Source organism: Erythrolamprus reginae, chromosome 1, assembly GCF_031021105.1.
Source record: "Erythrolamprus reginae isolate rEryReg1 chromosome 1, rEryReg1.hap1, whole genome shotgun sequence".
Classification (NCBI taxonomy): domain Eukaryota; kingdom Metazoa; phylum Chordata; class Lepidosauria; order Squamata; family Dipsadidae; genus Erythrolamprus; species Erythrolamprus reginae.
In genome coordinates, this window is record NC_091950.1 from 317,831,589 (window position 1) to 317,856,195 (window position 24,607).

At 40.4% G+C, this 24,607-nt stretch overlaps 1 long non-coding RNA gene across 2 annotated transcripts; it reads right to left on the bottom strand.

The window, feature by feature from the left end:
• Nucleotides 1-11,069: 11,069 nt before the first annotated feature.
• LOC139157171 (uncharacterized) lies at nt 11,070-23,259 on the bottom strand. Of its 2 annotated transcripts, none has more exons than XR_011557438.1 (3): nt 23,133-23,259; nt 11,435-11,515; nt 11,070-11,333 (listed from the first exon to the last, which is right to left on the bottom strand). It is a non-coding gene; the product is annotated as an uncharacterized lncRNA (long non-coding RNA). The 2 variants fall into 2 exon arrangements; XR_011557439.1 differs by having other exon boundaries at nt 23,107-23,259.
• Between the last annotated feature and the right edge of the window lie 1,348 nt (nt 23,260-24,607).

Here is a 24,607-nt window from a genome sequence, read left to right on the forward strand (position 1 = left end):
CGCGGCAGCAGCGAGGAGACGAAGATCGGGGTTTCCCCGCCGCCCACGCAAAGGGGAAACCCCGATCTTCGGCTCCTCGCTGCTGCCGCGCCCGCCGCTTGTCCGCCCGCCGCTCGCCTGCCTGCCGCTCGGTGCACGAGAGAGGGAAAGTGAGAAAAAGAGAGAGAGCAAGAGGGGGAGAGATAGAGAAAGAGAGAGAAGGAAAGAAAGAAAGAAAGAGATGAGAAAGGAAGGAAGAGAGAGAGAGAGGAAGAAAGAGAGAGAAGAGTGGAGTATTTTTTAATTAATATTTTCTGAAAAATCGCGATATAGCGTTTCGCGAAGATCGAGATCGCGAAAATCGAGGGATCACTGTATTCAACACAAAAAACATGCAACCCTTCCCTGGTACAGAGCTGAAGGGATAGGATACTGTAGCCTAGAGGTTAATTCTCTGCCTTACAAGGCCAAGGTTGCAAGTTCAAATCCCAGTGAGGGTATGGCTAGCTGATGAGGCCAAAATAAGGCTGAAATAGATCTATTCTCCCTCAATTTTCAAATTCAGCAAAAACATGACACACACACATACATATATATATATATATATATATATATTGCTGTCGGTATGTATATTCCAGCATAACTCTGGAATGCCTGGAGCAATTTCAAGCAAACTACACATATTTATTTATTTATTTATTTTATTTGGACTTATATGCCGCTTCTCTCCAAAGATTCATAATGGCTTACAACATGTAGAAAACAATAGTAATAGTATGTGCAAAAGCTAAGTTTCTGGCACTGTACACACATCGCCATCTTGTTTATGGGTTTTTTTTAAAGTTCAGATTTTTTTTGCACTGCACATGCGCATGTGTATCCACAAAGCGCAACCACATAGTGCGAGAGGAAGCAAACTGGCAGCAAGGTAAGTTAGAACCCACCCCTGGCTAAGACCCAGTGATATGATATGACACTCCGTGGACCACTTACACAAGCCAAGAGGGGCATGGATCTAAGGAGCTTATGACTCAACTCACAGTCCTAAAAATCCTGACCACTTCTTCAGGTCCTACCGACTCCCTCTAAACCGTGGAGGCACAGTGGTTTGAATGCAGTATTTATTTATTTATTTATTTATTTATTTATTTATATATATAGAAACATAGAAACATAGAAACATAGAAGTCTGACGGCAGAAAAAGACCTCATGGTCCATCTAGTCTGCCCTTATACTATTTTCTGTATTTTATCTTAGGATGGATATATGTTTATCCCAGGCATGTTTAAATTCAGTTACTGTGGATTTAGCTACCACGTCTGCTGGAAGTTTGTTCCAAGGATCTACTACTCTTTCAGTAAAATACAGTAATATTTTCTCATGTTACACAATAATACACAATGAGGGTAATAGAGGACACCTTCGAGGAAATAGAAATAGAGAAAGAATAGAAGAGTATAGGATAAAATAATGAGAGAATAGAAGTAAGATATAGGGATAGAAGAGAAGATATATGGGATATAGGAGAGACAATAGGACGGGTCAGAAGGAACTCTAGTGCACTTATGAATGCCCCTTACTGACCTTAGGAATCTGTAGAGGTCAACCATGGACAGTCTAAGGGTAAAATGTTGGGGGTTAGGGGATGATACTACGGAGTCCGGTAATGAGTTCCACGCTTCAACAACTCTATTACTAAAGTCGTATTTTTTACAGTCAAGTTTGGAGCGGTTAATATTGAGATTGAATCTGTTATGTGCTCTTGTGTTGTTGTGGTTGAAGCTGAAGTAGTCGTTGACAGGCAGGACATTGAAGCATATAATCTTGTGGGCAATACTTAGATCATGTTTAAGGCGTCTTGGTTCTAAGTATAGTACAAGCTAACTCATTGCTCATACCAGGAGTTTGATTTGGACTGGCTCAAGGTTGACTCAGCTTTCCATCCTTCCAAGGTTGGTAAAATGAGAACCCAGATTATTGGGAGCAATATGCTGATTCGGTAAACTACTTAGGGCTGTAAAGCCCTTTAAAATAACATATAAATCTAAATGCTGTTGCTATTGCTCCCCTGAACCTGCAACAAGGCAAGCATCCAACCAAGTGAATCTGAGCAATTTCGAGCAAATCCCTCCATACAACCCTACAAAAGTTTCCTAGGGGTCCCATAACTCAAGATGGCTCATATTAAAAAGAGTTGTGGGGTGGCCATCTGAAGATGTAATAAGGATGAAGATGGTAGTACTGCCCCAAGGTAGGCCAAAATAGCATCTCTAACCCCTATTCAGCCATGTTTGGCTGGGTTCGTCCTTTGTGAGTACCACAACTATCTCTTCTGTTAGATCTCTCTCAGTAAACCATGGAAGTGACAAGATGCATAGGAGCAATCCAGTCCAAAGCCTCAGCAGCCTTTTGTTCTAAGCATGTCAATGCTTTGCAACCCCATGCAACAGACCAGCAGGAACAATACCCAGCTCTCTCTGGAACAGTAAATTGGCTGTTGTTTTTGCTAGAATATATAATTTATCAGTTGTCAAAGAGAAAGTAAATTATCTGTGTAACCAAAGTATGCATCTCTGGTCAGTATCAGACAATCAGAAGCAAAAGGTACTGTTCAAGGATGGAAATACACAGAGGTCTAGAATTTTTCTGCCTTTCAAGTTTTTAAACTAAGTAAAAATTGTTTTAAGTTAGATGATGTAAAGGAAACTAATAGAAGTTTGGAAAATATAAAGCAAATAGCACCAACCTGATTCTAAGATATCTGAATTCTGATCAAGCTTGTGAATTGCTTTTTCAAAGATTGTTTGTATATTTATTTTTATTTTTTATGCCACCCTTCTCCTTAGACTCAGGGCGGCTTACAACATGTTAGCAATAGCACTTTTTTACAGAGCCAGCATATTGCCCCCACAATCCGGGTCCTCAATTTATCCACCTTGGAAGGATGGAAGGCTGGGTCAACCTTGAGCCAGTGATGAGATTTGAACTGCTGACCTGCAGATCTACAATCAGCTTCAGTGGTCTGCAGTACTGCACTCTACCTGCTACACCACTCGGCTCAACATCTCTTCCTACAGATTCTAGCAAGTATAGAAATGTTTCAATTTTAAAAAATGTACAATACTTTCCAGAAAAATTCCACCATGCTGGTAATTTAGGAAAAAATAATTTAATACTCCTCCCTCCCAAAAAAATTCCAAATACAATTAGCATATCTAAAATCTTATTGGGAGCAAAACAAAAGTATATGAAATATTTGTGACTAAAAGTATCATTAAAGTACAGCAACCAATCTGGTCCCAAACTAATTATTTATTTATTTATTTTGTTTGTTTTGTCAAGTACATATTGGTGGTATACAAAGATATAATAATATTTATATACATGATACTAGTAAAAAAAAGAAACATTGGGACGGGATGGAAGGCACACTGGTGTACTTTACAGATTATGTTAATCTGTAATAACATTCAGAATAAAGCTAATTCACCCCAAGAAGCTAGAAATATCCCCTAGTAAAATCTTGAGTTCCCAGCTCCGCAAGACCCACTTTACAGGTAACATGATTTTTGTTTCCAAATAAATCTAGCACTAAAAAGAAATCATTGTGTTCACGCAAGTATTCAGGGTCAAACTGTACATTAAAAGTGAGAACTGGAAGGCTTAAAACACTACTTTGGGTCACTATCATTTTGCTGAATATTATATGATAACCCTGAATTTAATGTCTGCATCAGTGCTATCAAATGTCATCTGCTGTATTTTCATTTCTTTTAGTTAGTTGTTTCTAAACCACCCTTATGTGGTTAAAAACAGAAGTACCATGCATGGACTGTTTCAGCAGCTTGTACTATGGATACAAAACTATACTTGCATTTCATGGGCACCTCCACATTTTCCTTTAAAGTGTCAGCAATAGCATAATGCAAATCATGAAAAGTGTATTGCCCTAAGCAATTTTGCTTTAAATGTCCAATTTCCATTTAAATATTTATGCATTTTAAATAGTATAAGACGGGAATCTTCCTGGGTGCATTTTGCATATGGTATTTCTATCAGGAGTTTGAAGTTGAAGATATGGGGGTGGCACAAACCACTGTCAAGAATTCAGCATGGAAAAAGAAGGGAAGATGCATTAATGGATTTGATAGTAATATGAGAACATGTAAATTCTTTGAACTACAATATTCTCTTTTACATGTGCAAATGCAGATGCTTATAATGTGCAAATTTGTAACATTTTGTGGGAAGCTTGTTCAATTGCATGCTTCCTATATAGGTGCCATGGGGAAAAATGTTGTCATGGTAATTGTTTCTTTTGCTGAATATTAAATAAATGGAAAAGCAAGACACTTTATGTTAAAATAATATTATGCCAATCTTATTCAACCAAAATTAGTTAGGACATCAAGGCCAAAGTCCTGTTCCCCTCGCTCATTGGACGTTTGAGCCACTGGAACTTCAGGAGTTGGTCTAGCTAGTTGTCAATAATTACAAAAACAGTCATCTAGGTCCGTGATGGCAAACCAATGGCTTGTTTGTTTGTTTGTTTGTTTGTTTGTTTGTTTGTTTGTTTGTTCGTTTGTTCGTTTGTTCGTTTGTTCGTTCATTCATTCATTCAATTTTTATGCCGCCCTTCTCCTTAGACTCAGGGTGGCTTACAACATGTTAGCAATAGCACTTTTTAACACAGCCAGCATATTGCCCCCACAATCCGGGTCCCCATTTTACCCACCTCGGAAGGATGGAAGGCTGAGTCAACCTTGAGCCGGTGATGAGATATGAACCGCTAACCTTCAGATCTACAGTCATCTTCAGTGGCCTGCAGTACAGCACTCTACCTGCTGCGCCACCCCGGGTTTTTTTGTACTACATGTACTACAGCTGGCACGCAGAGCCATATCTGTGGGCACTGCCCTATGTCAGCTGCAGTGCACAGGTGCGCACTAGCTAGCTGATTTTCGGCTTTTCAGAGGGTGAGGGAAAGACATTTTTGCCTTCCCCAGGCTTCAGGATGGCAACGACCTAACCGGAAGTTCATTTCCAAACTTCCAGTAGACCTGATTGGTCCATTTTTGTGCCATCCACAAATTCTGGAGGCTGCATTTCCTTTAAAGCCCAATTAAGGTTTGGACGTTTTAGAGAGTCAGGCTGAGCTACATGAAAACTATTTTAGGGTATTTTACAGACTTGTCTCAAAATAGCAATTTTCAACACATTTCTGAACGAGCTTTTGATATCATCATCCTAATAAGCAGGAGGGGGTCTCCTACTCTCCCACTCCTCCTATGCTGCATCCCATCATCCTTTTCCGGTAATCCCTGTGACATGGAAGAGTCAGTGTTGTGACATGGAATGGCCATATAAACCACTTAAATTAAATAATGCAAAAAAGTTAATTCCAGACTGAAAAGCTCCCTTTCTGAGTGGTTACCTCTTTCAGATACATTGTCTTCTGCTTCTGTCTTCTTTCTTGTGTTTGAGAGCCTGATGTTCTGCAATAAGGCTGAAAACAACAATTTAAAAAAATGGATTTCTTGGCAAATATTCGAAGTAACGCTGGTGTTGATTACTGACATTTTTTTAAAAAAAAACTTAACAAAATACATACTGTGAAATCTCTCTTGAAATCAAAATTGTTCTTGTTAATGTTCAAAGCTGTAATTGTGTGGATACTGCACAAATTCTACAGACTAAGCAAAGCAACCAAACTGTTTTTTTTCTAGAAATGATCTTGATGCTATTCCTGCAACTTTCCGGAACAGCAGCATTTGTAATGTAAATGAACCAACAGGTGTTTAACATTTGTGCTATGCTTTGACCAAATCAAGACAGAACTCTTGTGTGTTTGTTCAGTGATGTCCAGATGGCTGTCAATTGCAATCTGAACTCAGTGGGTGCTGTCTCTGAATAAAATAAACATCCTGATATTCACACATACATGTGCAAACATCATGGTGACTCCTCCAGTGGAAAATATACCTTCTCGGGCGGTATTTGTTTGCAACCAAAATCACATTTGCTCTCCATGATGAGAATGCAGATTTTTTAACTTGCTTATTTTTCCTCTCTTACTGAGCTGCAAACAGTCCAAATGACAATTTTGCATTTGCAAAAAATTGAAAAGTGTAGCCCTCTGGATATTAGCACACTACAGCTGCAGAGAATCCCTTTCATCAAGGTTCAGGGAAAGAAATGCAGCAGAACACATGGGCACCAGCTATTGCCAGAGCATAGAAACTGATGCACGGTGAATCCATGGGTCTGTTTATTGGCTGGGCATGCTGCTTCATAGTCCCTGCAAGGCTGCCCGTCGCAAATATTTTTATTTTATTTATATATCCTATTTAGAAACCACCCGCCTTGCCTATTTGGGCATTTTTTTTCAACTACCAGCAGTGGTGGGTTCATACTGGTGTAGTCCGGAGAGCCGCACCAGTATGAACCCACTGATTTTTAGTGATTTTTCCCCCCGGCATCTCCATGTGAAAGAAGCCCTCAGTTGTGCTTTTGACAAATAATAAAGGTCGGTATTAAGAGGGGGGGGCGCGAGAGGGCTTCTTCCAACATGGAGGCACTGGAAAAAAATTGCCAAAAATCAGTGGGCTCTCTGGACCACATGGGTATGAACCCACCACTAGCTACCAAGTTTCAGAAAGGCCTGTGTGCATGCGTGGGGCACATGAACCAAAAAAGGTTCACCATCACTGTTGTGGTTAGCTCTGGCCCAGCTCCTGCCCCAAGGAATGTGGATGTGGATGTGGGGGAGACATCCACATGCCACAGGCCTGTTTTGCTCCCAGTAGAATCTGCCAACGAAGTCTCCTCTGACCAAGGAAGCATGAGTGACAGGGAAGAGGGGAGTTTGGCAGACAGCCCAGGAGGAGATCAGTCATCTGTATCATCCTTGGATTGTGAACAAGAATTAATGACACATCCACGCATGCGTAGAGTGATGCATAGGAGACAACAACTGAAGGATTATTACAAGAGAAAATGAGGCCACCTGTGGTTGGGTGGGGCTGCTGTAATTAGTGCTACAGATAAAAGTGCAGCCTGGTGTTTTAGCCTCATGGCAGTTTATCTGATTCATTGTTTCGTCAAGATCGTGGTTTTTGCTATTCAGGATTGTGTGTGTGGACTCTCTGGACTTTAGAATTGGGCTCAATTTCCCAGTTACTGGGTGAGCAATTGGACTGCATTTAAACTGTGCCTTGTGTGTACCAGAAAATCCCTTTGACATTTAAAAAGGAAGCTGTTTCTGTTTTTCTGTTTATAAAAACTTTTGGATTTTCCTTTTATCATGTGGTGTGTGTCTTCCTGGACTAATTACCCTGTAATTACAGGCGGATGAGACATGGCGGCAGAACAATCACTGGGCTAGAAGATGTACAGGAACACCAAATTAAATTGTGGATTAAACTCCCCCCCCCTGTGCAGCAGCTTAAATATTCTCATCAGAACAATATGAACAATTTAAAAGCTCAGCAATGTAGCTATGGAAACAAGCATGAAGTCAGTGGTGGTGATGGGGGGAGGACTTGCAAGTGGCTGAGGCCAACAACTGAATCATAAAAGGATAACTGAGAAACCTGTTACATTCTGAGGGGAGCTAAAACAAATCTGTCCAGTTTCAAGTCTATGGAAAGAAAACACACCCGTTGCTGGTTATCTTCAAAGCTGTCAAGGAAGAGGAGATATGCTTAAAGGATTCTAGATGGCCAGAAATAACAGAGAAGATGCCCTGCGAATCATTGCACCACATATGTGTTGCAACTATTAATTAAATGTTTTTCAAATAGAGTTTTTCATTATCTTCCCTGCGAAAATAGCATCCTTCAGAAAGTCTCTAGATCAGTGATGGCGAACCTTTTTTTTTTTTTTGGTTTGTGTGTCAAAAGTGTGTGTGTGTGCGCGTACTAACACATACAACTCCACCCCCACGCCTGCGCACAGCCCTCACTAAAGTCTGCAATGGTGAAAAAGCTGCCAAACTCATATATAAACTATATATATATATATCCAAACCTCATATATAAACTGAATAAACAAAATCTCACAGCCAACCCCCACTCAGTAAAAGACCTTGGAATACTAATACTGTATCAAATGACCTAAGTGCCAAAGCCCACTGCAACAATATCGCCAAAAAGGCTTCTAGAGTTGTTAACCTGATCCTACGCAGCTTCTGCTCTGGCAGTCTCACACTACTCACCAGAGCCTACAAAACCTTTGCCAGACCCATCCTTGAATACAGTTCATCTGTCTGGGACCCACACCACATCTCAGACATCAACACCCTCAAGAATGTCCAAAGATACTTCACCAGAAGAGCCCTTCACTCCTCCACTCGAAACAGAATACTCTACAAAACTAGACTCACTATCCTGGGTCTAGAAATCTTAGAACTACGATGCCTAAAACACGATCTAAGTACTGTATTGCCCACAATATCATATGCTGCAACGTTGTACCTGTCAATGACTACTTCAGCTTCAACCGCAACAACACAAGAGCACGCAACAGATTCAAACTTAATATTAACCGCTCCAAACTTGACTGTAAAAAATATGACTTCAGTAATCAAGTTGTCAAAGCGTGGAACTCATTATCTGACTCAGTAATGTCAACCCCTAACCCCCAACATTTTTCCCTTAGACTATCCACGATTGACCTCTCCAGGTTTCTAAGAGATCAGTAAGGGGCGTGCATAAGTTCACTAGTGTGCCTTCCGTCCCCTGTCCAATTGTCGTTTATCTCATTTATCTCTTTTATCTTTTCTTCCTTTCATATATCGTCTCCTTTATTTTTATATCTTTTCTCCTATCCTTTTCTTTATATATATTACTACTTGTCTATTCTCTTCAATGTGTATTGTGTATTGGACAAAATAAATAAATAAATAAATAAATAAAAATAAAAATAAAAACTGGCAAACTGGAAGTTCGGAAAAACAGACTTCCAGTTTGCCTGTCGTGCTGTTTAGAAAAGCTTCCTGAAGCCCCGGAGTAAGAAAAACAGCACAATAGTCAAACCAGAAGTCCATTTTTCTAAACTTCCAGTGTGCATGTTGGGTTATTTTTTGCACTCCGGGGCTTCAGGAATCTTCCCTGAAATCTTTGAAGGGCAAAACGGCCTTCCCCAAGGTCGAAAATCAGCTGGCCAGCATGCACATATGTTCTGGAGGTGACATAGGGCAAAACATCACATGCCCTCCAGTATGGCTCTACGTGCCACCTGTGGCACACGTGCCATAGGTTCGCCATTACTACACTAGACGAAACAGAATATCCTTTGAGACTAGACTTTCAATCCTGGGCCTAGAAAGCTTAGAACTAAGATGCCTTAAACAAGATCTAAATATTGCCCACAAGATCATATGCTGCAACATCCTGCCTGTCAGCGACTACTTCAGCTTTGAGCATACAACAGATTAAACTTAATATTAACCGCTCCAAACTTGACTGTAAAAAATATGAATTCAGTAACCAAGTTGTCGAAGTGTGGAACTCATTAACGGACTCCATAGTGTCATCCCCAAACCCCCAAAAATTTACCCTTGGATTATCCACGGTTGACCTATCCAGATTCCTAAGAGGTCAGTAAGGGGCGAGTACAAGTGCACTAGAATGCCTTCTGTCCCCTGTCCTATTGCTCTCCTATATCTCCTATACATTTCTTCTATTCCTATATCTCTTCTTCTATTCTTTCATTGATATGTTCTATTCCTATATCTTCTTTTCTATTATTTCTTAGATATATTTTACTATGAGTATCTCCTCTATAACCTTCATCATGTATTTTGCTATGTGTATGTATGTATGTATGTATGTATGTATGTATGTATGTATGTATGTATGTATGTATGTATATATATATATATATATATATATATATATATATATATATATATACCCACTATTGTGTATTGGACAAAATAAATAAATAAAATAAATAAATAAAAATGGATGCTATTAATCTCAAAACCGGAAGGAAAATTTTATGAGATGCTAGCTCCATAATATATGGCTTGGCACAAAGAGTGTATTATCTACGGCATTAACATAACATCAAGAATCTGGCTTAAGTGGAGACAAATACCATCACCTTGGAAGTTGTAAAGTTAAGATTAACGACTTGAAGTTCTCTGTTCTCGCTCGATACGTTTTGGCATTACAGATGATAGATCTGGGTCAATTACTGAGCCCTCCACAAGGCCTGGCCGAGCTCCATTTGACTCACTGTTTTCAGGGAGGTAAAGAACGAATAGCCATTTTCATCTCATCTCAATTGCCATGGAAAGGTTCCAGCTTTTCAGAAGGTTACCGTAAGTCAGATGTTTGAAAGTCTTTTTTCTAAAATATCTGTGGCTGGAAAATGAGATTCTTTTTCAAGAATTAATACAAACCATTCAGGAGTATAGCGGTATCACTTTCTTGCCTATAACCATTGGCATTCTGATCTTCTCATACAATATTGGAACAAGGAAGAATCATTCTTAACATTACCTGTTCCTCTCATCTCTTTGCTTTTTAGGTCTCCAAGATTGTCTCATGATTTAGGACTCCAATAATGCTCCACAATGCAAGACAGTATTTTAAGGCAATACTACTTAGATACGTAAGCAGTGTGCAGAAAGGCATTAATAAAAGTATCGCTATGTAACTGAAATTCATTGCCTGCACATCACCCCAGTAAGAATACTTGAGTACTACTTTTGAGCTCATCTCCCTAATGAGAAAGCAACATACAGTAAGTAAATGATCATTGCAATAATCTGAATTGATTACTCAGAAACATCTTTCCTCAACCCAATGTTCTCCAAGTTCATTGGATTACAACTCTTTAGTTCTAACATTTCTGCCAAGGAGTTCTATCTGGGCACATCAGTTTAAATTTATATATTGCTGCATTGACTTTGACATGGTCTGATGTATAGGTTCTGTTTATATGGACACATCCAGACTTCATGATAACCCTTGTAAGCCATAAGGATTTGATACTGAAGAAAAAATAGCAATAGCCAAACACAAAGTTCTAGATTTTTTTTTACTGTATTACACATTCTGTATTTATTCATTTATTTTGCAGTATTAATTACAAGTTACAATGGCACAGGAAAAAAGTGAGTCTTTGCAGTTATGACTGTCAGACCGTCCGCATGGTTATGTGATCAAAATTTGGTTGCTTGATGATTGGAAATTCTGGTCTCAGTTGGGTTTGTAGGTTGAAGACTACTTGTATATTTAATCCAGTGCTTCTCAACCTCAGCTGCTTGAAGATGTGTGGACTTCAACTCCCAGAATTCCCCAGCCAGCAACGGAGCATTCCTCAGTATAGAATTTGTAAGCCACTGGAAAAAATATACACGAAATGCGAATAATATAAATTAAAGCAGTAGAAAAGGAGTAAGCAATCTTGCCTTTAAATGGAACTCAACTCCTGGTGACTTACATGAATAAATCCATACAGTTTTCTTCCCAGATGGTGTGGTTTTGATGTTTACTTCCCAGTCTTCAATGCAAAAAATCTATACTGAAACACAGAGAGAAAGCTTTGTGAGAGTTATCCATATAATATTACAGAAAGTGTTCTACGAAGATCAAGAGATTAAATGTTATTGACATCCTATTGGATATCAGCATTTCACATCAGTGAACAAATCTGCCGAGAACTTCTAAAATCAAATATCCCACTCTTCACCATCAAAAAGCATTAATTGTACATAATTGCATCATGGAAGCACAATGATAAATAAAAAGAAGGTAAAGGGTTATAGGCCTTAATATTAATAAATAACAATAACAACAACAACAACAACAACAATAATAATAATAATAATATTTTTTGTAAAAGACTATTTGACAAAAAAGTACTGGCTTAATACAAGAAAGATCGAGGAAGCTCTGGAAATTGTAAAGCAGCAGATAACAGCGACAGCCAGGAAAATTGAGCGATATGAAGCTAGGATCACCCAGTACAGGCAGAATCAAACATTTCTATCCAACCAGAGGCTGTTCTACCAGAACCTGCATCAGCAAACAAATAAGAAAATTGAAAAACTAGAGGTGAAAAAAACAACAAAGTTCTGGAAAGATCTCTGGGAGGTCGAAAAGGACTATAACAAAACTGTTGGATGAATAAAGGAGTTTGAGAAAAAAATCTCAAAGAGCAATATGCAGCAGCTGGAAATAACACCTGAAATGATTGCAAAAACAGTGAAGAAAGTAAAGAACTGGACATCCCCTGGCACTGATCAGGTGCATGGTTTTTGGCTGAAATACCTGACCAGCCTGCATGCAAAAACGGCCAAATTGTTCAACAAAATGCTGCAGACAGGAAATATCAGTGAATGGCTTACAACTGGCAGAACATATTTAATACAGAAAGATGCAACAAAAGGAGCCATACCAGGAAACTATAAGCCAATAACATGTTTGCCAACCATGCTCAAACTGCTGACAGGTATCATAGCTGACAGAATTCAGGACTACCTAGAAGAAAATTACATCATGCCAGTGGAGCAAAAGGGCAATAAAAGACGAAGCAGAGCTACGAAAGACCAGCTCCTAATTGATAAAATGATTTCGGAGAACTGTAAGAACAGGAAAACAAACCTATACATGACTTGGATTGACTACAAGAAAGCCTTTGACTCATTGCCGCACAGCTGGATCATAAAATGCCTGAAAGTCATTGGAGTCAATGAAAACATCAGGAAATTCATAGAAAAGGCGATGAAATATTGGAAGACTGAGCTTTTTGTTGGGAATGAAAGCTATGGACTGATCAACATCAGAAGGGGCATCTTTCAGGGGGACTCTTTGTCCCCATTGCTATTCATCATCGCTATAATCCCGCTTTCACTCATCTTACAGAAACAAACCTAGGCTACCAAATTGCTAGGAATTCACCAAAAATTTCACACCTGCTGTATATGGATGACCTAAAGTTGTACGGAAAATCAGAAACTGAGATACAGTCACTAACCAACACTGCGCAAATCTTCAGCAATGACATCAGCATGGAGTTTGAGCTGTATAAACGCAGGGGTGGGAGGGCAGGCCCACTTCCAAGCACACAGAAAACAGGTTCTGCGTGCACAGAATAAAAAAACATGGGGAAACCCCCCTGGAATTTTAATTTTTTTTTAAAAAAGATGGCGGCTCCCATAGACTGTCACTGACCGGTCCAGTTCTGTGATGTCACCAGCAGGTTGCTACTGGTTCAGGCGAACCAGTCAGAACCAGGAGGAACCTATCTCTGGTTGGGATCCCTTTGTCTTACAGAGACGATCTCTACTAGAAGCTACTACTGTTAAGCTAAGTCATTTTAGGGTCTCAGCTGAAGAACTTTTGTGAGTACGCTTCAACTGTCTTTCGTGAGAGGAAAAAATACAAACTGTTATAAAACCAACTGTTTCAGCTCTCAGCAGGACAAAAACCATCTAAGCCACCTGGGAGATGTTTTCTCTTTCCCACTCCTGTGCATAATTATCCCATTTTCCTTTTTTTCCCTCATGCCAGTAATGAAGATAATGCACAAAATTTCTGATTTATAAATTTCTGAATAGGCTTCTGAAAAATAACCCAAGACCTTTAATATCTCTGAAGAAAACAGCTTTACAGGTGTCTTTATATGAATTGAAAGAATAGAATAAATTAGAACATTAAGCACTTAAGAGCCATTATCAGCTATTCCTTGATTTCAGCTGCGGTATTTGGGTTGATAAATATATGGTGAAGTATCATTGCTGTTGTGGAATGCAAGTATGACTTCTCCAGCATATTAAAATTAAAATTGGATGTTAGAAGCATCCATAAAGCTATGAGGAAGAATTACGTTAAATAAAATTAGGACAAAGGAAGCATACTTGGGAGGTGTGAACACATTTGAGTGCTATTGCTAAAATCTTTTACTAAAAAAAACACTTTCTGTTATTTGAAATCACAGTTGGACTTTATTTCTAATATACAGAACTCTCTTAGAAAAGGAGAAATTTCACCAGTGTTCACTGGCTGCCTTAGTACCAGGAATAATACATGCATTAATGGGAATAAGGAGATCGCTGACCATTTCAATAGCTACTTCTGTTCAGTTTTCTCAAAAGACACCTTACAAAATAATACTATATAGGGATATAGCATTGCTTCCAGCTGTACGGATTCAGCTCCAGTGATCTTAGAAGCCGATGTCTTAGAAGAACTTGAACGATTAAAGATAAATAAGGCAATGGGTCCAGATGGCATCCACCCCAGAGTTCTTAAAGAACTCAGATCTGTCATTACTACCCCCCTGACTGATTTGTTTAACCAATCCTTGTTAACAGGAGAAGTTCCTGAGGATTGGAGAATGGCCAGTGTTGTGCCTATCCACAAGAAGGGCAGTAGAGAAGAAGCTGGTAACTATAGGCCAGTTAGCTTGACATCAGTTGTAGTTAAAATGATGGAGACTCTACTCAAAAAGAGGATAAATCAGCACCTAAAAAACAATAACTTATTGGACCCAAATCAGCATGGCTTTACTGAAGGCAAATCATGTCAGACTAATCTCATTGATTTCTTTGACTATGTCACAAAGGTGTTAGATGAAGGTGGTGCCGTGGATATTGCCTACCTGGACTTTAGCAAAGCCTTTGATATGGTTCCACATAAAGAGCTGATAGATAAATTAGTGAAGATTGGACTTAATCCCTGGATAGTTCAATGGATTTGCAGCTGGCTGAAGCATAGACATCAGAGAGTTATTGTTAATGGCGAGTATTCTGAGCAGAGTCAGGTTACAAGCGGTGTGCCACAAGGGTCTGTTCTGGGTCCTATTCTTTTTAATAATGTTTGTGAGTGACATAGGAGAAGGTTTGGTAGGGAAGGTTTGCCTATTTGCCGATGACTCTAAAGTGTGCAATAGGGTTGATATTCCTGGAGGCGTCTGTAATATGGTAAATGATTTAGCTTTACTAGATAAAGCAATGGAAACTGCAGTTTAATGTTTCCAAATGTAAAATAATGCACTTGGGGAAAAGGAATCCTCAATCTGAGTATTGTATTGGAAGTTCTGTGTTAGAAAATACTTCAAAGAAAAGGATTTAGGGGTAGTGATTTCTGACAGTCTCAAAATGGGTGAACAGTGCAGTCAGGCGGTAGGGAAAGCAAGTAGGATGCTTGGCTGCATAGCTAGAGATATAACAAGCAGGAAGAGGGAGATTATGATCCCGCTATATAGAATGCTGGTGAGACCACATTTGGAATACTGTGTTCAGTTCTGGAGACCTCACCTACAAAAAGATATTGACAAAATTGAATGGGTCCAAAGACGGGCTACAAGAATGGTGGAAGGTCTTAAGCATAAAACGTATCAGGAAAGACTTAATGAACTCAATCTGTATAGTCTGGAGGACAGAAGGAAAAGGGGGGACATGATCGAAACATTTAAATATATTAAAGGGTTAAATAAGGTCCAGGAGGGAAGTGTTTTTAATAGGAAAGTGAACACAAGAACAAGGGGACACAATCTGAAGTTAGTTGGGGGAAAGATCAAAAGCAACATGAGAAAATATTATTTTACTGAAAGAGTAGTAGATCCTTGGAACAAACTTCCAGCAGACGTGGTAGATAAATCCACAGTAACTGAATTTAAACATGCCTGGGATAAACATATATCCATCCTAAGATAAAATACAGAAAATAGTATAAGGGCAGACTAGATGGACCATGAGGTCTTTTTCTGCCATCAGACTTCTATGTTTCTATGTTTCTATGTTGTTATGGCTACCAGATCTGAAATACAAAATTATGGATACCGATTTAGCTGGCCACAAAAAGAGATAGCATCTAATTCTTTGACGCCATTTTATATTTGTGAAAGAATTCTGGCGGTTCTGCTCTAACCCTCATCATCATAACAAGGAACCATCCAAATTATGTTTCTAACAAAAGGCAACACAAGTATGTATATATAAGAATATATATAACAATATCCCCCCTATTCCTAATCTCTTACCTATTCCAATGTTTTCACTTATAGTGAAAGATAGAGGTTGAGATTTGATTTACTTTATCTGGTATGCTCAACAACAATGCTATCACTCTTAGAAGGGTGTAGTAAATATTGAATAACTGAAGAATGAAGAATTAAGTGCCGACATATATTAGTATAAGTACTAGGTGTACTAGTGCAAGTACTAATGCTAATGTATAATAATAAGATTAGAATTATGTAAGATTGATTAATGTAGAAATTATCATTTGTATCAACATTATTTTTATATTAATATGAACAACACCCAGATGCCACATTATCCATGTAATAATATTGAGGTATATGCTATTATATTATTACTATTATTATTAGCTAAAATTCACTACCAACTCTCATTGATTGTGTTCTATTTGTAAACGATACTTTGACAATGTACTATTTTTCCAAAATATTTATGAATGAAAATTTACAAAAATAAAAATAATATATTCACAAAAAATAATATTTTTTTTTTTAAAAAGGCAAACACAAAAGCAAAAGAGCAGGGAGCAGAGGTATGAGTTGTGTTGCCTTTGAGAGTGGGAAGGAGAAATTTGTCCAAATGCAGCCCAGGGGACTCTCAAAAGATGATGTTTACAATTTGCTTTTCAATGCAAGCTAGTTAAGACACAATCAAGGCAGAATTAGCAGGAGGAGGTCTTGCCAACACTTTCCACATAAGACTTTCTATCCACCCACCCACTATATTTGCAGGGGGTATGTCAAGCGAGGATGCTCGCTTTAAATTTCAAGATTTTGGTAGGTCATGAGTTTTGTCCTTAAAAAAACCACCCATAATTCAGCTTCATTTTACTTTCCCAGTAAAGCATAGGGCACAATGAATTCAATTGCAGTTTATTTGTTTGTTTGTTTGTTTATTTATTTATTTATTTATTTATTTGTTTGTTTGTTTGTTTGTTTGTTTGTTTAGTCCAATACACAATGAGAGTTTTAGTGGGTATATATATATATACAGTAAAATACATGATGAAGGTTATAGAGGAGACACTCATAGTAAAATATATCTATGAAAGAATAGAAAAGAAGATATAGTAATAGAACATATCAATGAAATAATAGAAGAGATATAGCAATAGAAGAAAGGAATAGGAGATATAGGAGAGCAATAGGACAGGGGACAAAGGCACTCTAGTGCACTTGTACTCGCCCCTTACTGACCTCTTAGGAATCTGGATAGGTCAACCGTAAATAATCTAAGGGTAAAGTGTTGGGGGTTTGGGGATGACACTATGGAGTCCGGTAATGAGTTCCATGCTTCGACAACTCGGTTATTGAAGTCATATTTTTTACAGTCAAGTTTGGAGTGGTTAATATTAAGTTTAAATTTGTTGTGTGCTCTTGTGTTGTTGTGGTTGAAGCTGAAGTAGTCGCTGACAGGCAGGACGTTGCAGCATATGATCTTGTGGGCAATACTTTGATCTTGTTTAAGGCGTCTTAGTTCTAGGCTTTCTAGGCCCAGGATTGAAAGTCTAGTCTCTGTTATTTTACCTTGACACAGAGAGCTCAAACGTCGTATAGTCATGTGAGTGATTGAGGGGTTTTTTGGTTTTGGTTTTGTAGTTTTGACTTGCTTTGATACCTAGAACAGAACACCACATCAGGGGCAGCCGTTTTTTAGGCCAGAAAGGCAGGTGCAAGCCTTCCAGCTCACCCTTTCTCTTTATCCAGATGGGCTGCCAACAAAAACAAACTGGAAAGAAGATGGGGGGAGGAAAACAGCTGGCAGGCGTGGACGCAGCATTTCAACACAGCCTTTGATTGAAATGTGGGAGGTTGCAGGCAGTTCAGCTTCAGTTATTGAGTATAGGCAGTGATGGGCTCCTATGGGTATGGTCAGGTTCGCAGAACCGGTAGAAAAAAATTGATTTTTTTTTCTTTTCTTTTTCCCTTCTGAGCTCTGGGTATGTTTTTCCTATCACAGTAAATGAGATTGAATGTATATAATTTTAGAAGAGCTGTGTATGCATGTGTGTTTGTACATACACATACAGTTTACATAGTAGATAACGTATATTTTTGAGTGCCTGTGTGTAATATGTATGTACACATATGGCATATATACATAGGATTATTTTGGATGTTCAGTAATAGTAAATATTTTGCATCTCTTTGAGGCAAGGAGAGGCCAGGCACCCCAACCCAAACCCTTGACGTGAGTGACATCAAGTTGGCCATCTTTAAGCCAGCCACATGACCATTAAGCCACTCCCACCTGGTCACATGGCCAGCAAGCCACACACCCAAAATGAGCCACACCCACAGTGTGGTAGTAAACTTTTTTGCAGCCCTTCACTGAGTATAGGGGTAGTTTCTGGGTGTCTTTTGGATTGTCCCTTGCACAGGAATTAACAAAAGGCAAATTAACTTACTTGCGGATAAAGTGACAAGATCTGCAAGGGATCATATACCAGTGATGGCGAACCTATGGCATGCGAGCTGTTGCCCTTGCTCAGCTCCAATATGCATGTGTGTGCTGGCCAGCTGTTTTTTGGCTCGCAGAGGCTCTGGGGGCATTTTTGGCTTCCAGAAAGCCTCCAGGGGGATGAGGGAGGGCGTTTTTATCCTCCCTCAGCTCCAGGGAAGCCTTTGGAGCCTGGGGAGGGTGAAACACAAGCCTACTGGGCCCATCACAAGTTGGGAAATAGGCTGTTTCCTGCCTCCAGAGGGCCTTTGGGAGGTAGGGGAAGATATTTTTGCTCTCCTCAATCATTGAATTATGGGTGTGAGCACTTGTGCATGAGCAATAGTGCACACCCACGCTCTTTTGGCACCCAAAGGAAAAAAGGTTCACCATCACCGTTAAATACAATCTATTTCTCTTTTTTTTCTTTTTTGCCAGGGAATGTTTGTTAAGATATTCATGAACTGGGAGAGCCATGTTAACAAGATTAGCCACTGAATAGGTATAGCAACTAAGTCAACCAATGGGAGATAACCACATCTGAGTCTGTGCAGAGACTTGAAACTGAAAGCTTAAGGCTTGGCCTGGCTCAGTCTACTCTGTTCTCTGTCCACTCTGAACTCTGCTGAAATGAAACTGTTTTCTGCCACCTTTAACTGCTTGAAGAAGAATCTACATTGGTTGTGTGTGTGTGTGTTTGTGTGTGTGTGTGTGTGTGTGTGTTTATAAATAAGTTTTATATCAGTCCTCTATATATCTGTGTGTGCTTCTAGAAATTGATTTTTCTGCAACAAACTCTCATAATATTGTCTCTTTGAAACAAAGAGAAACAATTTTCGAGTCTTTGACTATTTGCATGGAAGCTTTTCTTAAGCCTTCAGCAATCTTTGGGGATTAAAGCTGCTCAACTGCTCCAGTGGAGGTGGCTTATTTTGTGGGTGTGGCTTAATGGTCATGTGACTGGTTAGGAGTGGCTTGCCGGCCATGTGACCAGGTTGGAATGGCTTGAATGATCTGTTCTTTAAGGCAAAAAGAGTACTGTAAGACTGGTTCAAACAAAGTATGTTTAAAAATAAGTAAAAAATGATTCCCGTATTCAGAATTTTTAAAGGAAGAAAAGGAAGAGGAGGGATAAGAAAAACAGATACCCGTTTTCAGATAAAATGTTCCTATAAAATAGTTTCAGATGCTCAGAGCTCAAGGGAAGGCTTCAGTGGGCATTCCAGCATAGTGATAAACATAGTGATCACTAGTGCAATCCCTCCATCTATTACTGTACTACTATCAGGGCCGCCGATAGACGGGTATTACTGGGACTGCTGTCCCGGGCCCGGGCAAATTGGAAAATTGGGGGGCCCCGGCGCCCACCAAAAACTCCCCAACCCCGAAGAGAGCCTGAATAATGGGGGGGGCCCGGCGCTTCTCCTGCTGAGCCCAGTCTTCTCCCGGTGGCTTTCGACTCCTCCCGCCGAGGAGCTGCAAGGCTGGCCTTGGCTCCCCTTCCCTAAACCCCCGCCAGCCCCCTCCTTCCCTTCCCGCCCTGCCCTCCTTCCCCGAGGCATCCCTTGCCCATCATCCCCTGCCAGCCAATGGGGCAGCGAGACTGCTAGATGGGCAGCTCTTCCGGCGAGGGTGGGCCTCCGCCCGCGCAGAAAGCATCCTCCCTCACACCCAGCGCCGGCCATGGGGGCTTCCGCCGCCGCCTTCCGCAAGGCCCCCAGAGGAGCCGCGTGGGTCTCCAGCCTTCTCCTGGTGAGTCACCGCGGCAAGGATGCGGGCGAGGGAGAAAGGGGAACCCGGCGCCTTGCGGTAGAGGGGTAGGTCCTGAACGCTCCCACTGACTCCCCTACCACGGCGGCTCTTTCGCTTGAGAGCTCCGCGCTGTGTGCCAGCCTTTTTTATATCCCTCGCCGGCCCACTCAGGAGCATGCTCAGATGACACGCAATTGCCATTTAAAGGCGGTGAGACGGCTTTCCTTCCGCCTGAGGTCTCCACGACTCTTTCTCGCTTTAAAAAAAAAGGCAATAACAACAACAAAGTAATGGGAACAACCCCCGCGACCGCCCAGGGGGAGCGCGTGCGCGCACACTCACACATATACCCACCCACAGAGGGACAGAGAGAAAGAGAGGGACAGAGAGAAAGAAAGAGAGGGACAGAGAGAAAGAACGAGGGACAGAGAGAAAGAAAGAGGGACAGAGAGAAAGAAAGAGAGGGACAGAGAGAAAGAAAGAGAGGGACAGAGAGAAAGAAAGAGGGACAGAGAGAAAGAAAGAGGGACAGAGAGAAAGAAAGAGGGACAGAGAGAAAGGGAGGGACAGAGAGAAAGAAAGAGAGGGACAGAGAGAAAGAAAGAGAGGGACAGAGAGAAAGAAAGAGGGACAGAGAGAAAGAAAGAGAGGGACAGACAGAAAGAAAGAGAGGGACAGAGTGAAAGAAAGAGGGACAGAGAGAAAGAAAGAGAGGGACAGAGAGAAAGAAAGAGAGGGACAGAGAGAAAGAAAGAGGGACAGAGAGGAAGAAAGAGAGGGTCAGAGAGAAAGAGGGACAGAGAGAAAGAAAGAGAGGGACAGAGAGAAAGAAAGAGAAGAACAGAGAAAGAAAGAGAGGGACAGAGAAAGGGAGAGAGAGAAAGAGAAAGAAAGGTAGAGAGAAAGAGGGAGAGATAGAAAGAGAGTGAGTGAGAGAAAGAGAAGAGAGAGAGAAAGAAAGAGAGTGGGGGGAGAGAAAGGGAAAGATAGAGAGGGAGAGAGAAAGGAAGAAGAGAGATAGAAAGGGAGAGAGAGAGGGAAAGGAGGAGACAGAGAGAGGGAGAGAGAAAGAGGGAGAGATACAAAGAGAGTGAGTGAGAGAAAGAGAAGAGAGAGAAAGAAAGAGAGAAAGAAAGAGAAAGAGAGGACAGAGAAAGAGAGAGAATTAGAAAGACAGAAGGACAGAGAGAAAGGGAGAGAGAGAGAAAGAGGAAGAATAAATATTAAATATTGTATTTGTTCCCATTTTGTTTTTTACTTTAAATAAGGTATGTGCAGTGTGCATAGAGATTTGTTCACACGTTTTTTTAATAGTCCGGCCCTCCAACAGTCTGAGGGACAGTGAACTGGCCCCCTGTGTAAAAAGTTTGGGGACCCCTGATCTACACTGTTCAAAAAAATAAAGGAAACACTTAAACAGCACAATATAACTCCAAGTAAATCAAACTTCTGTGAAATCAAACTGTCCACTTAGGAAGCAACACTGATTGACAACTTGGAGTTTATATTGTGTTGTTTAAGTGTTCCCTTCACTTTTTTTTGAGCAGTGTACTTTGAAATTAACTTGGATACCACGGGCTCGTTCAGACCTGCGTTCACCGATGGGCGTAAAAACTAGATCGAAAAGGATATTGAGATGTGAAGCAATATGAAATTGTATTTGGTTTTTTTTTAACAGCTCCTATTTTAATACCACTGATAACTACACAACCCCCTGGATAATTAGAATAGAATAACAGTGGGAAGGCACCTTGGAGGTCTTCTAGTCCAACCCCCTGCTTAGACAGGAATCCTACACTACTTCAGACAGATGATTTTTTTTTAAAGTACTGGTAGTTATTATGTAAACATTAAAAAAATAAGATAGTACATAATCTATCATTTTACAATATACTTATTTGTTTGTTTAAATTTTGTATTTGCATTTTATAAGACAAGCAACAAAACAACACAACATAACAAACACCACCCCCGTCCCTTTTGAACTGTTATCCTCACAGTTCCTTCTTTATATAGTTATACGGCCTGTAACATCAGCGGTTATTATATGATTATTCTATAGTTCCAGTAAAACTAAGGTCAAGTTGTTGCTATCATAATCTTATGAATAAAGTTAATTCTGGGAACATCGGATTTTATTTACAGCTATTTTCAGATGATTATCTAACATCTTCTTAAAAACTTTAAAAAAGTAGTTTTAAAATGGCGGGGGGGGGGGGCAGACACTTAGGCTGTATGGGGCCCCAAAATTCCTGATGGCGGCCCTGACTACTAAGACAGAGATTGTGGTTGGCTCATATTATTAAGCTAAACCATGATGCAGCTTTGGCCTCTTAAGCAAAAGGAGATCACCAGGAAGTATAATGGATATTTGTGGATGTGGACGAACTGGAACATGGGTTTCCTGCTCTCCCAGTGGGGGTCAGGATAAGGAGGTCTAGCTTTTATACCAGGAATTGCTTGTAGTATAAGAGATTTAATCAAGGAATGAACTGATTTCCCCCTACAACCTCCACCACTTCCAGCCTGCACAAAACATATTGTCCAATTTGTTTGGAATCAAAAACCGAGGCAATTTTTCTGAATTAGGCAACAAGGGTTTGGCTCTATTTTGTTATTGTCTGGTTTTATCGTGTTCTTCAACCTAATTGTTTATGTCAGCTACATGACAAGTTGGATACAACATCATTCTGACACAGTTCCTTGCCCCCTCCCCAAAACAGAATGTTCCCTCGGCTGTCCTAGCCAAGCGGGACTCTTCTACAGTGTCAGCAGACCTTCCCTTCCCAAGGCTGTCTCTAGAAATTGTACATCTTTATTTATTTGCTTGGACTGAATTATGCCTTGTTTTTCTTCCTCAAAAGAGCACTTGGAGAAGCGAACAGAATTAAAAAAAAGCAATGCAGATGATTAAAGACATGGCAGGAATACTAACACCAACAATTGGGAAATGCTCTTCACCTGCATTGCTCCTTAGCTAAAGGGTGTACTTAGCCTTTGTGCCCTGAGAATGCTTGAGCCTCAGGGACCTGCATGCCAGCAGTTGAACTTATGACATCAGAGGCATCTTCAAAAAGGCTCAGCCAAAGAACCGGAAAGGTTCAGGGTGGGAAAGGCAATCCTTGTCACAGGCAGGCCTGTTAAATATGCAGAGAGAGTTGCTAAGGCTCAGTATTTGAATGTTGTCTCCTGATTGGCTGTTCGTTCTGGCGGGAGACTTGTTACCATGTCAAATAAGGTTTGTTACTTTGTGAAGCCTAAAAATAAGTTAAAGACGCGTCACTTTCTCTGAGAGAGAATTTTTGCCTATACAGTACTGTAACCGATCTGTTTAACCTGATTGTTCTGAGAGAAAAATTTAAAAACCCTGCTAATTCACCAGTTGACTTCTTGAGTATTTTTCAAGGCCCTAAAGGGTTAGGACCTGAAAGGTCAACATATCCAGCACCTTATTGTCTGCGGCCTACCAACTGACCACCAGTGCAGAGCATTCCAGGCAGGCCTCCTGTGACCTCTGTCCCTTGACCAATTGGCAGCTCAACAGGCTGTTGATCAAATGTTACATCATTTAGACCCAGCCATAAAAGATATACTTGATTTTATTAATGGGTTTTATACTGTCTTTTAAAATTGTTATTTTATATGTTGCTTTTTTGTTGTAAGCTGCTCGGAGTTCTCCGGCAGTTGGACGGCATATAAATTGAATGAACAAAGAAACAAACAAACAAATAATTGCCAAGGTTGGGAAACACTGATCTAGAGCAGTGATGGTGAAACTTTTTTGACTTGGGTGCCAAAAGGGTGTGTGCACGTGCGATAGTGTGCGGGCAAGTATTCACATCCATAATGCAATGTCCTCCTTCCGTACATGCGCACACACCTCACGTTGCCCCCCATCAATACGCACACACACACCATGCTGTCCCCACACATACATGCGCACATGCCTCACAGAAGCCTCTGGACTTTCGGTAGGTCCATTGGGCTGTTTTTTGCTCTCCCAGAGTTCAGGAAAGCCTCCTGAAGCCTGGGGGGAGTGAAAAACGGCCAATTGGCCAATCGTAAGTTTGTTTCTAAAAATCCAGTTGGCCCATTGGGCCATTTTTCACCATACTCAGGCTTCAGAAAGCTTTCCTGAACCCCGGGGAGAGTGAAAATGGCCGAAAAGGCTGAAAATCAGCTGGCCAACATCTGCATGCCCACTGAAGCTGACTCAGGGCAACGCCTTGTCTCCCAAGCACAACAACAACAAAAAGCTTACAGTTCTCCAAAGGTCTCATAGGAGAGGCAGAATTGAGCCAAGGCAATAAAATCCTTAAATTCTTAGCAAAAATGACTTTCCAATTATCTTAGTACTCTCTTCCCTCATAAGAGCCAAGAAAGATTACTTTAAACTAATTTGTAAAGTTTGTTTATACCATGCTCATCTGCTTCAG